The sequence below is a fragment of the Tenrec ecaudatus genome, chromosome 13 (genome assembly GCF_050624435.1).
Source record: "Tenrec ecaudatus isolate mTenEca1 chromosome 13, mTenEca1.hap1, whole genome shotgun sequence".
NCBI lineage: Eukaryota > Metazoa > Chordata > Mammalia > Afrosoricida > Tenrecidae > Tenrec > Tenrec ecaudatus.
This window is the reverse complement of record NC_134542.1, coordinates 81,604,293-81,619,067: the sequence shown is the minus strand read 5'-3', so window position 1 is coordinate 81,619,067 and position 14,775 is coordinate 81,604,293. Positions and strand designations below refer to the sequence as shown.

At 39.7% G+C, this 14,775-nt stretch overlaps 1 protein-coding gene across 1 annotated transcript in view; it reads right to left on the bottom strand.

Moving 5' to 3' along the window:
* The window catches only part of CCDC148 (coiled-coil domain containing 148), a 337,076-nt gene that overhangs the window by 63,456 nt on the left and 258,845 nt on the right, over positions 1–14,775 (bottom strand). The gene's annotated exons all lie outside the window — the stretch shown is intronic.

The following is a 14,775-nucleotide window of genomic DNA, read 5'->3' as shown; positions in this document are numbered from 1 at the left end:
TATAGGATGGGGTAGAATTGTCCCTGTGGGTTTCCAAGACTGTCATTTGTGTATGGGAGTAAAAGCCTCGCCTGTCTCCAGAGGAGCAGCTGGTAGTTTCAAACTGGAGACCTTATGGATCACAGGCCAACATGTAACCATTACACCACCAAGGTAAAAACAAAAGGACCGGCAGAGTGGAGACAGCCATTCGGAGCTGCACACCACAGCTCTGCCCACCGCTGACGGCTTCCTTCCTGCAGGGTTTGCCTGGGGAGGCTATGGGGATGAGTGGAGTCAGAGATAGTTTTTAAAGAAAAAAGGAACCATCATGGGGAAAAAGGTTTTCCTTCCAGAGGTGGATGGGAAAGAAGACGATGGGGATGACCAAAGCAGGTGAAAGGGCAAGGGGGTTGGAATGGCTAGAAAAGGACCTCTCTCACCACCACCGAGTCATTTGTGATGCAGCAACTCCACACGACAGGAAGGTCTTGCTCTTGCGGTGTCTGAGGACGTCTGGCTGCAGTGGAGAATCTGCTGAGTCTGCACTGTCGACTTTATGGCTAGCAGCCCAGTGCACAACTCAACTAGATGTACAATTCGAGAAATCTGCTTATCAAAGGGGAAACTGCTATCTCTGTTACTTGAAAAATTGAGTGTATCTTCTATTTCATACTCTTAAAATTGGATCATTATATTAACTTCTATACATTACATGTTACTTTTCAATTTACAGTACATTTCACATTGCTCATCAATGTGAAGTCCACAGCCAGACAATCGGTGATATTGCAAAAGTATGTTTTATTGTTTTAAAAATAAGATGTGCCTTTTCCTAATATCAGAAATGTATGTTCATTTTGGAAATTCATGATAATTTAAAAGCATGAAGAAGAAAATAAAAATTGTCCTCAGTTCATTATCAAGAGACAAAAAATATTATCAAAGCCATGTTTCTTTGTTTGTATTGATATTACAGATACAACATTTTGAAAATATTAGCTTCATATAGTTCTTATTTCCCCTGAAAATCGTATTTCCCTTCAGCCACTCCACTTTTATGAATAAGAGAGAGGGGGAAGCGTTCCGATGCTGGCAACATCACTTTCTAATCTTCCATGGATCCAACCACGCTGACTGAGACACAGGTGGGGACATCCATAGACACGGGGCTACTTTCCAACTACTTGGCATAAAATGTTTCCTGGGGAAGCCTCAATTTAATACGGCATCATGTCACAGGGGGATGTAAAAGGTGTCTAGAGAAAGCATCAGAAAATATTTGTCTCTGGTGGCTTGCACAGGCCTGTATTGAAGATCTAGACTTTTCCAAGATACTAAGCAGGTACCAGGGAGACTGGGGCTAGCAGGATCTGGAAGGAAAAGAGAAAGCCTCTAAAGAGTGGCTCTTCAAACCAAAGGGAACACAGGCAGTCCCTGGGCTGTGAACACTGATACATGGACACCTTGTATTTGTCTTTTCATATTATGTAAATGTGCCTTCACTTTATGATTGAGCTAACCCTGCCCCCAACCAGTTATCCACCACAGCAAGCTTCATTTGCTCTCCATGAAGCTTTCAAATCACTGAATAGGTTCCAAGTCTTTTCTTCAAGGAAAACATGACTCAATAAGAGTCATATATAAACATAATATAGATAAATAAGAACCACTTCTGCTACAAATTTGAATACAGACCCACTTGGGAACAGATCTTGCTCATACCTTGGGTATTGCTATATGTTAGAGCAGTGGTTCTGACCCTTCCTGATGCCGCAACCCTTTCACACAGCTCCTCATGTGGTGTTGACCCCCAACCAGAACATTATTCCATTGCTACTTCATCACAGCAATTTGGCACTGTTATGAATCATAATGTAACTATCTGATATGCAGGATGTATTTTCATTGTTACAAGCGGAACATAATTAAAGCATTGTGATTAATCACAAAAAGAATATGCAATTATATATTGTGAAATATTTATTTCTAATTACAAATAATGCAATTTTGACTTGAAGCATGGTGTAGCATGGGTAATAGTCTTTAATATAGCAGCAGTAAACTACATTGCTACAGTACGTGTGAAAAGCCAACACCAGTGCGAAGGTTGAGATAGAGGAGCGCTGTCCCAGTTCCTAAGACCATCAGAAATATGTGTTTTCCGATGGTTTTAAGTGACCACTGTGGAAGGGTTGCTCAATCCCCAAAGGGGTCCTGACCCACAGGTTGAGAACCCCTGTGTTAGATTGTATCTTAATGCTAAGTAAATCTGATTATGTTATTAACTGATCCCATGAGAAACAACACTGATTCCCATAGACAAGTAAAACAAAAGAAATACTGGGAAGCATGGTAAGACCCTGTACGCAAACCAGTCACCCAAACCTCCATTGGCGTAGGCTTCCACCTGTACTGCTGATGTACAACAAGGCATCCATTAACCAAATATGGTTATTCTGCACTTGAAACTGAAGGCCCACTTCCATCCAAAGGCTTAGTATGAAAAATGTAAAATACCACATCAATAGCTTCTATCTTGATGGAATATTAACATGATAATATTTTTTATATGTTGTTGTTAGTTGTTATCAAGTAAACTAAAAACAAAATAACTAAAGTTTTAAACCCAAGAGTCTAGCAGAAAGGATATAGTTAGTACAATGATTTCTTCTTGCTCCTCTTCAAATTTCATCCTCAGCGAAATGTCTCCAAATTTGACCTAGTCTAACTACTTCATGAACGTCTTTGCTTTTATACTCTGCATCCCCACTGTCACTTCCCAATTTTGTTTATTTTCTCACAAGAAAACATTTCATTGGTTTCTCTGTCACCAATTTCTACCTGTTCCAAAATAATTCCCAAGGTTTCATTAGTAACAACTGTAAAATCTCTAAAGAACACAAGAAAAGATTGGAATTGAAGATCGATTCAGACGCATATTCTTAACTTGGATATAAAGTTTAGATACATATATATGTCCAAAAGTATTGCTAAAAGCTCCAATTCATATATGAATGGGTTTGTTTTAAATACAATGTGTTAAGCATGTTTGCAAGCGGTGGGTGGCTGTACAAGTTCTCTCAGTAATATTCATGTACTCGATAGTCTCAGTAGGGCACGTTTACAAAGAGATCCAATTTAATTAGTGGCTTCTGAGGGAGTCTGCAGGACCAGTTAAGTTCAATGCAGGGAGGTCAGCTCAGAAAGCTATAGAGGCATTTTTAGACTTCTTTGATAGAATTTTTTAAAGGACATAGAGTGATCATGAGGACTTATTTTTTTAGGAAGTCTTAAGAAAATTGAAAACTGCACTGGTGAGGAAAAGCCAGAAGAGGTGTGCCAAGAAATCTGTCTATCATGACAGTGCACCTGCTCACTCTTCAAGGGTAACACGTGCTGTCATACAAGAACCTTGCTGGGAAGCCTTACCCCATTCACTTTACTGCCCAGTACTTACTTCTTCAAGTTTCTTTTTAAACTCTAAGAACACTTAAAAGAAATACAATTTGAGTCTCTCGAGTATGCCAAAACTTCAGTTTTGATGGGGAAAAAGTGGAAGAGCATCAAATTATTTGAGAAAGGGTTAAAGAGTTAGAAACTCTGCCTTGGTTAGTGTATGGACTTAGATCAGTGGTTCTCAACCTTCCTAATGCCGCGACCCTTTACTATAGTTCCTCTTGTTGTGGTGACCCCCAACCATAAAATTATTTTCATTGATACATCATAACTATAATTTTGCTACTGTTATGAATCAGGCGACTCCATTGAAAGGGTCTTTTGATGCTCAAATGGGTCACGACCCACAAGTTGGGAACCACCGACCCAGATGGAGGATATGTAAGAAAACTATACCTTCATGCTTCCACACTTGTGCTGAATAAAGGTTTCTATGATGTTGTCACAATACCTTTTGACTTACTCTATTTGTCAGTTCTCCTAAATGATCAAATGCAAAATAATCCATAGAAATTTGACAAAAGAATAACCAAGTTGTTTTTGAAAAGAATGAGAAAGACTTTTCCTATCAGACAATCAAAATAGAATGATTAAAATATCATGGTATTCAAGTAAAAACAGAGCAGCTTTTATTTAACCTAATCATAATTCCATATGGATGGACCAAAAATATACTTAGAATACAAAATATATGATAAAGGTGTCATTTCAAGTAAGTAGGCAAAGATGAATCATCCAATAGTTCATGATGAGAGAGTTGATCATCAACTTACCGCCCCCTCCCCCCCAAAAAGAAGAAAGGAAGCCAATCACTTAACTCATCCTATTCACCTGTGAATGCAAATTCCAGACGGCCACAGGGATACATTTGTGAAGAAACAGAAATAATACGTGGTATTTTTAAACAATTACGTAATTCTAATGGTAGGGATACCACCCATCATTTTGAAGTTTTGCACTTTGCAAAAGTAATGTCTAATCGGAAGTATCAATGGAGAGATGACATCCAGTTAGTCTCTGCCTGCTCAGGTTTGTGCAGCATTGCACACTGAAAAGGAGAGTCTTTTTCTAACTTGTCCACTGACTTACAAAAATTGAAGCTTCATATATCTAAATTTAATGTACATCATTATTTATAAATATTATTTTTAAGAAACCTAATTCTAGACTTTTGACAAAATAGAACAAGGAAGTAAACAACAGAAGTTTTTTAAACTCTTAGGACTCTGGGTGCCTATTTTTAAGATTTGGAAACCCTTCCAAGCCTTCTTATTGTGATATGGGAAGAAATGTTAAAATATCACACATGCGTTCTGTGAATTTTATTTCAGTTGTACAGGAACATGGTGTGAACTATCACACAAGCTATGCAGGATTGTTACAAAAGAGCACATCCTCTGACTTTTGTCACAAAAAGCAAAAGCTATTAGCAATAATGACATGTCCAACTGCATCTTGTTAAAGTACAGAATGAAGACTATGCTTCTCTCTACATCACAGAAAATTTTCCAGGAATAATTTCTCACGCTATCCCAATGTGCGAACACCATCCTCACAGATTTGTCAGGGGCAAGTGTGCACTGGATCCTTCGCTATCTGAATCTACCATATTTCACATAAGTGGAACATACAGATCATACACCTACAACTCAGATAGAACCTCTTAGCCCGTAGAAGTTACTGCTTCAACCCTCCATTTTTAAAACTCTTTAAAATTTTTATAGGTGACCGTGAAGGACAGAGGAGACCAGGTCTCAAACAACAAAGGTGGGGTGGTGGTGAGAATCACATCACCGTGAAAAAGGGGGAGTGCATGATGGGGACCCAATGCCCACCTGTAGACAGCTGGACACCCCTTCCAGAGGGGTAGTGAGGAGGAGATGGGCCACTCAGGGTTCAGTGTAGCAACAATGAAACTCAAAACCTTCCTCTAGTTCCTGAACGCTTCCTCCCCTCCCAATCATCATGACCCAAATTCTACCTTGCCTTGCGGACCTGGTTGTACCAGAGGATGTACAGCAGTGCAGTGGGGATCTGGAGGCACAGGGAATCTAGGACAGAAGAACCCCTCAACACCAGCAGTGGGAGTGGCGACACCAGGAGGGAAGGGGGTGTAGAAAGGGAGAACTGATCTCGGAGATCTATGTGTAACCTCCTCTCTGGGAGATGGGCAATGGGGAGGCAGGTGAGGGGAGACACCGGGGAGTGTAAGATAAGATATAATAATTATTTATAAACTATCAAGGGACCAGGGGTGGGATCGGGGAGGGAGGGGGATGGAGGGAAAAAAGGGAAACCGAGCTGATTCCAGGAACCCAAGTGGAAGGTGAATTATGAGAATGATGAGTGCAATGAATGTATAAGGGTGCTTTGCTCAATTGATGTATGTACAGATTGTGATAAGAGCCTTATGAGCCCCAATAAAAATATTTTTTAATTAAATTTTTAAAATCTTTAAAAAAATTTTTTATAATGATTGAGAGAAAGTTAATAGAAAAATTGAGTTTCTATTCAGCAAACTCAGAGACAATTTGATAACAATATTGATTGCAATTCCTACAATATAACAGCTCTCCTTCCTGTTTTCCTCCATGTGTTTACAATTTCCATTTGAATTTCTTTCCTTTTCCTTCTTGTCTTCTGAAATGTATCCCTGGGCAAATGTTGTCCTTTGATCTCCCATGATTGCTTGCTCTAGAGAATGCATACCTCCCTGCCATTATTGTTCACCTCTTAAGACTATCATTTGGCTGAAAGTTGAGTCACAGGGGTTACTTAAAGGATTAAAGGCAATGAGTACAAGGAAGACGATAATGTTTTAAAACTGATTGTAGTAATAATTGTACAACACTCCTTGATATGATTAAACTATTGAATTGTATGACATGTAGATGATGCACCAACAAACCTGTTTTAAATAAAAAGGATTGCAGGGTGACTAAAAGAACTTGACCATAGCTACCTGACCAACCAACTGGAAGAAACACCCATTTGTGTCCATCCCAAAGAAAGGTGATCCGGAAAAATGTGTAAATTATCAAACAATATCATTAATATCACACGCAAGTAACATTTTTGCTAAAGATAAGTTTAAAATGTTTGCAGAATACATCAACGAAAAACTTGCAGAAATTCAAGCTGGATTCAGAAGACGTCATGGAACATGGGATATCAAATGGGTTTCAGTTGAAAACAGAATATCACAAAATTGCTTACCTGTGTGTGACTCTGTTCATCATAATTAACTATAGATAACATTGAAAAGAATAAGAATTCCATAGCACTTAATTTTGCTCATGTGGAACCTGTACATAGACCAAGAGTAAGGCGTTCAAAAAGAAAAGTGGACACTGAATGATTAAAAATCAGGAAAGGTGTGTCTGAGTTGAATCCTTCACAATAGTTATTCAATCTGTGTGGTTGGCAAACAGTCTAATAAGACGGGTTATGAAGAAGAATGAAGCATCACGACTGGAATAAGGCTCATTAACAACCTGTGATATGTAGATTACATAAACTTGTTTGTTGAAAGTGAAGAGGACTTGAAGCATTTGTGGATAAAAGTAAGAGACAACAGACGTCAGTATGGATTACACCTCAACATAAAAACGTCCTCACAACTAGACTAATAAGCAACATCATAAGAAATGGAGAAAATGTTTATATTGTCAAGAAGCTTATTTTCATAAACTAAGGAGCAAGCAGATGGATTCTGGGCTCCCACAAAAGTCTAGCCCCAATCCTAGAACAATCATGTTTATTATATGTCCCTGCTTGATACTCAGCTTCACAAAGAGATCACTTAAGGTAAGGGTGCTACAGCAAAGGGTGGTAAGGAAAACATATGGTGCCTGGCTATCAACTGCAATCATGTCTAAGGGGTTAAACGCTTGTATTCAAACAAACAGCCATCTAACTGAGGTGCCATCTAAGTCCACATGGAAGTACACCAGCCTGTGTGACCTAAAGATGACAATAACAAAATCCAAATATGATAAAGGGAAAAGTATCAGAGCCTAAAATTGTGAACACACAATCTGTAGAAGGCAATGGTAGGATGGTAGGAACCTCAAATGCATCTGCAATAATCAGAATAAGCCTCTGGCAGATTCCCTCTCATCACAGGTGAGGGATTCAAACAGTTTTACTGTCAGATAGAGATTATTGTAAACTTGATTGTGGTGGATCAAACCATGGCATATTATGATACTTAGTCACTTGAACTCTCTCTTGACCCAATCTAAATTTGCTCTAGGCTCAAATATTTCTCGTTTGTTCCATTACAGAAATCTCTTCCCTGGCTTTTAAAATATTGTTGGTGGTCTTTTCTTTCTTACTCTTTATTTTTAGCTTTATATTATTATTGTTGTTGTTTTCATCTATTTAATTTTGTTTTTTATTGTTGTTGTTAGGTTTCCTAGTTTATGAAGCACAGAAAGAGTGGATGCACAGAGACAATAACTGATGCAGTGGTTTCTCTGGTAGGGGGGAGTGGCAAGAGGGAAAGGAGGAGATAAAAGGGAATGGGGGAGTAATCAATGAATGTGGGATGGGGAGCATTAGAACTTATTGTAATGATGTATATGCAACTCTTTTTAAAACTGATTTAACCATGAAAGTGTATATGTTAATATTATAAAGAAAACTACTAAGAAAGAAGAAAAAATAAAGAAAGAAACCAAACTTGACTTACGGTTACCATTGGTGAATGAGGAATAGATTTTGCTTGTGGGGCATTGAGTTTATTTTAATGGTGTTTGAACAATTTGGAGAGGTATATCAATAATAGTTGTAAAATACAGAGTATAATCAATGGCACTGAATTATAAATGTAAAAGTAGTTTAATTTGAGAATGTTTTATTGTGTATATTTTTGTCAAAATTGAAAAAAATACACAAATAGCATTGAGAATACAGAAGATAATGTTATAAAATTGTGGTAAAGATTGTACGACTCATCTTGAAGAGCAAACTATTGAATTGCATGATATGTGGATGCAATACCAACAAAACTGTTCAAAAAATTATTTTTCTTGAATTCACAATTGATGCCCATGGAAACAACTGTCCAGAGATTAAATAAGATTGCATTGGGCAAATCTGTTGCACACCTCCTCAATGTGCTAAAAAACAAAAACAGATAAGGCACAAAATTTGAAGTGGGATATACTGAAGATAAAACACCTGTGTACATCAAAAGAATTCACCAAGGGAGTAATAAGAGAGCCCACGGACTGGGAAACATCTTTAGCAATGACACATCAGACAAAGGCCTTATTACTAAAATCTATAGTATGCTGCTAGGTTACTGAAAGAAAAAAACTAATTGCCCATCAGGGAGGTGGGCAAAGGACCTGAATAGAAGTTTCACGAGGGCAGACATCTGAATGGCCAATAAACATATGAGAAAACATTCCCGATCATTTCCCGTAAGAGAAATGCAAATTAAAACAACTATGCGATACCACCTAACACCCTCAAAGACAGCCCAATCCAAAAAATCAGAGAGCAACAAGTGTTGGAGAGGCTGTGTTGAGATAGGAACTCTTACCCACTGCTGGTGGATCTGTAGGTATGTACAGCCACTATATAAATCAATTTGGTGATATCAAAAACAGTTGGAAATCGAGCTACCATATGACCCAGCAATCTCTCTACTGGGCATATACCCAGAAGAGGCAAAACAAACAAACAAACAAACAAAACAACCAAGGCCAGACATGTATGTTCCAATGTTCATCGCAGCAGTTCACAATCGCAAGGAGTTGGAAATAACCCAAATTCCCATCAACGGATAAATGGATTGAAAACCAGTGGTACATACATACAATGAATACACGCATCCAAAAAAATCCATGATGAATGCATGAAACACATTGCCACATAGGAAGAACTGGAGGAAAATTTGATAAGGGAAGTAACCCAAGCACAAAAGGACAAATACAACATGAACCCTCTGAGGTAGGCTTAAAAATGAAAAAAGGAGTTTAGGGGAAAAGCAACTGTATACATATATTCCTAGGGTAAGGGCCAGGTACTATGGCAGTGGCCAGACCCAATCCAGGGATACATATGGCAGCCAACTAAAAAGGAGGGGAGTAGAAAGAAGAAAAAAGTCATGGGTAGCCATGTCAAACAGGGCTTCTAACCCACCCAAGGGAAGGGTGTTGTTTATATCTTCACAGCAGAAGGAGAGCGGGCCCAGACTTCAACCCAGTGCACCAAGATGTGAATGGCAACTTACTGGCATGGACTAGGGAACCAATTAGAGAGGTCTGTGGGGCCAGCCCCAATCCCTCCCTACCCCCAGAAGAATTCACTTCAGAGGACTGCACTGAAGCTACAACTCAGGGAGAGGGGCACATCTGATCAGAGCACACAGGAGCAAACAAAGAGGGAAGGAGAGAGAGTGCAATACATCCTGGCCCACAATCCCTGAGGATGATATTCCCGTTCAGAGCAGTCAATGCACAGAGAGGACCATAGGGCCGGCCCCACCACAAGACACGATATCCCTCACTGACCCGTAGCACTAGGAGGCACAACACTGGAGGCACAGTGCAGGAATTGTGCCTGATTTGACCCACCACACCAGGGCGAAACACTAAGGGCATGCAACAGAGCATCAAGGGGAGCAAAGAGATAAAGTCCCTGGGGAAATACTAAAAATAGACTTTGGGGCCAGAGTGTGGCACCCCATCAAACTCGACTGGTAAACACTCCTAAAGGTCAACAAACAGTCCTGGAACTATTTATAGACTCTTCTTTTTTTGTTGATAATTTTGTTGTTGTTTGTTTTCATTTTCTTTTGCTCTGATCTTGTTTTCATGCTTATTATTCCCTCTACAATCCAGAGGAGAAAACAGCAGGACCAGTGGTTCCAGGGGGCCACTGGTAATGGGGAAGTGGGGGAAAGAAAGTGGGTGTTAACAAACCCAGGAACAAGGGAACAACAGGTGACCTAAAATTGATAGTGAGGAGGGTGTAGGAGCCTGGTAGGGCTTGGTCAAGGGCAAAGTAACCGAGAGGAATTACTGAAACCCAAATTAAGGCTGAACATGATAGTGGGACAAGAGGAAAGTAACAGGAAATAGAGGAAATAACTAGGAGGCAAAGGACATTTATAGAGGTCTAAATATAGGCATGTATATATGTAAGTATATTTATGTATAACGATAGGGAAATAGATTGATGTACATATATTTATATCTTAAGTATTTAGGTAGCAAATGGACATTGGGCCTCTACTCAAGTATTTCCTCCATGTAAGAACACTTTGTTTTAATAATCTGGCATTCCGTGATGCTCACCTTCCTGACATGATCGTTGAAGACAAATTGGGTGCATAAGCAAATGTGGTGAAGAAAGCTGATGGTACCTGGCTATCAAAAGGTATAGCATCTGTGGTCTTAAAGGCTTGAAGATAAACAAATGGCCATCTAGCTGAGAAGCAACAAAGCTCACATAGAAGAAGCATACCAGCCTGTGTGATCATTAGGTGTTGATGGGATCAGGTATCAGGCATCAAAGTTTCAGAACAAAAAAAATCATTTGAATGAGGGGGAGTGCAGAGTGGAGACCCAACGTCCATCTGTAGACAATTGGCCATCCCTTCACAGAAGGGTCTCAAGGAAGAGATGAGTCAGTCATGGTGCAGTATAGTACTGATGAAACATACAATTTTTCTCTAGTTCTTTCACACTGCCTCCCCTATACTACCATGACCCCAATTCTACCTTACAAATCTGGCTAGAACAGAGCACATACACAGGTGCAGATAAGAGCTGGAAATAGGGAATGGAGGAGGCATAAACCCAGCAAGACCAATAATGAGAGTAGTGATACTAGGAGAGTCAGGGGAAGGTGGGGGGAGAAAGGGGGAACTGATCACAATGATGCACACATAATCCCCTCCCAAGGGGATGGACAACAGAAAAGTGGGTGAAAGGAGGCATCGGTCAGTGTAAGACATGAAAAAATAATAATTTATAAATTATCAAGGGTTCATGACGAAGGGAGGGCCAGGGAGGGAGGGAAAAAATGAGGAGCTGACACCAAGGGCTCAAGTAGAAAGAAAATGTTTTGAAAATGATGATGGTAACATATGTACAACTGTGCTTGACACAATGGATATCTGTATGGATTATGATAAGAGCTGTACAAGCCACCAATAAAATTATTTTTTTTAATAGTGAGGAAGATGAAACTTTATCTTATATGCTCTATATCCTACTTCAAAAACTTTGGAAATATTACCAGTCAAGAAATATCAGTCCCTGGAGAAGGATATCATCCTTAGTAAAGCTGAGAATCAGCCAAAAAGAGGAAGAGTATGGATGAGATGGATTTTCCCAGTGGTTACAATGGCATCAGATATAATCCCAATGGTGGGGTGGCTCAAGCCTGGTCAGTTTTTCATTCTGTTGTACATAGTGTCTCTGTGAGCTGGAACCGGCTTGATGGCACCTAACAGTGACAACAAGGGCTGTAATCTTGGGCATTCTAGTCTTTAGTAGCTCTGTAATCCTGGTATTAAAAAAGTTATGATGACTTTGAGTTTTGTGCCACCGTTTTCTTCCTCCCTATCCAGGACATGCTATTGTGCTCCCTTTCAGAGCTGCCAGTAGTGGTAGCCAAGCACTGCATCACTCCTCTGGTCTCAGGGGTGTGGGCCCTGGGGTTCACATGATTCATTAGTCATTTGGCCTAATTATTTCCATACATCTTTGATTTTTTCCCCTTCTATTTTTCTCTGGATGAATACAGATGATCCAGATTTCATCTTAGATGCACAGTCAGAAGCTTTTAAAACTCCGGTTATTACTCACTGAAGTAGTATATAGAGCATTATCTTTCTGGACTATGTTATTCCACTTGATGTCCCCTGATACTGTGGTCCTGAGTTTTCATTTCCATTGATTCAGCCCATCGAGGTTTGGCCCTTCATTTTAAAGAGGACTAAACAGAGACTCATGGAGGTTAAATAAACAGCTTCCCCTGGGTCACACACAATTCAAAGAGGTAAGATTAATACCGGTCCCCTGGTTGACCTTGTCACTATGTGATACTATGCCATTTTCTCCTGTTATGGAGTATTGATGGAGTTGATTTTCCCTTCGCCACTGATATTCTGAACCTGTTCATCTTGACAGTTATTGGAACAGGAAGTAAAGACCAAAATGACACAATGACCAAAGAAATTCCCTGGCAATGGGAGGGGGTGGTAATTCTACTAAAAGAGTTGTATTAGAAAGCTGGGGCCCCCCACTTGTTCTGCTTATCCTAGCCCTTTGATTTCTGTGGCTCTTTTTGTGTGCCTGGTACACAGTTTCAGACTAAAAAGGCAGCATGTTGATAACAGCCTTTACCTTGTTCTTTAGCACTTGTGTGTGTGTGTGTTCACGGTGTGTGGGGGTGTCTTCTTGTGTACCTCTGTTTCTGCCTCATGGTATGGCCTGTTTCCTGCTATTTGCTAATATAGCCTGTCTCCAGAATATGAACTAGTCTATCTTTAGGTTGAATTTTTTTATTACGATTAACAGGAAGACTTTGTATCTAATGTCAGTTAATAAATGCTTTCTTGGTATATAGTGCACCTTTCTATGCATACAAAAACATAAAAAAAAATTGTCCCAGGTACACAGAAACATTTTCAACATAACAATACCATCAATGTGATAATAATACATTCGTGCATATTGCAATGTAGTGCCTGTTTTATATTACAATCCATTGCATGTACTTTGAATTTTTATAATAGGCGTTACGGGTGTTGGTTGGGAACTATGGGTTGTATGTAAATCAGATGTTGATAACCTGGGGATTGCCTGTACTTTGCCCAGGTTTGTGTTTTTGGTTTCTCATTGGCTGCTTCACTTCTCAGACTTGCCCTCTGCCTTTGCTATATTCTTGATACTCTCAGTAAGAGAATTTACCCAGCTCTAAAATCCTGAGCTACCTAGAAAATCATTTGAATTTTATCCAGAAAATCCTTAGAAATTGTCTGCCATCGATTTGGAACTCCAGATCAGGCCTGCAACCTGCCTAAAGTCACCGGTCAAAATAATTAAAAAAATTAGTCAAAATAATGCCTAAAGGCACAAAGAAAATTTCACAGACAAGTAACCCTCAATCTGTAAAAGGATTTTACCCTCTACCCCCAAGTTATGTATCCATCTGAGTGTTTTTCAACCACAATGACTAACTTAGGTAAATTCATGTAGTGCACTCACTATGGAAAGGACTCCTCTTGTGACGGGCTAAGTTGAAAGCTTCTTCTGGTTAGCCTCTGTAAAAATCCTTAAGGTATGCACGAAGCTACATAACCAGTGGGAGCTACCACTGTACTCCTCTCATTGTCTACTCTGCAAAATGGAACATGCTGCACATCACCTGGTTGTACTTGAACCCACAGAGACTCAGAAGCAGCTTCATTGACAGCAGCCTATCAAAACGGGAATCATTCTCATAGGCCTAGAAAGGGCTGCAGGCATCTCATCCCATGGAACGCTTCCCAGCCTACGCCTACCAGCACCTAAGAAAGGCGCTTTCTGATTGCTCAGCAACCATGGGCCAGCTTTGGCCACTCAAGAACTTCCCTGACATCCAGTGGGCCACAGTCATACCTCCTCTGACCGTGGAGTGGAGGGCTCAACCTCCAAATTTCTTTCTTCCTTAGAAACGCTCCATTTTGGGATATTTAGAGTCCTCTTTATTTCTTCACATTTCTTCAAATAACAGGGATTTCCTGCTACAGTTTAATCTTTAAACTTTCCCTGTCCAAATTACGGAGTTGTTTCTTTCTTGATTGACTCTGATTGATACACTGGCCTTGGAAAAAATAATTTTAATTCCTCAGGGTACTCATTCATAAAATTAAGTGACTGCAGTAGTTGACCCCAACTGTCCTTCCCAGCTTTTAAGTTAACGTGACTACTGTCACATAGAGGATCGACCTTGAATACATGGAGCCTTGCAAAAGTTTGCTGCAATGCAGTTTCCATGAACTCTTCCATGAAGCCCCTTCGTACATTACAATGAATATAGCTTTCCATACATGTGTATCATTTTTCTTACCCTCAATCATAATAAATAAAAGGGGGAACCATTTAAATCTGCATAATAGTTTCTTTGGGTCCAAACATTAAGTGACAGCAGCTAGTATCATTTCATGCACACAGATAGCCATCAAGCACTATAAAATCCTCTGTGGGGATTCAAACCAGAAATCTATCTTAGCAACAGAATGGGAAATGAGAGGGGTGTGTGTGTGTGTGTGTGTGTGTGTGTGTGTGTGTGTGTGTGTGTGTGTGTGTGTGACTATCAGAGCTTAAAAGA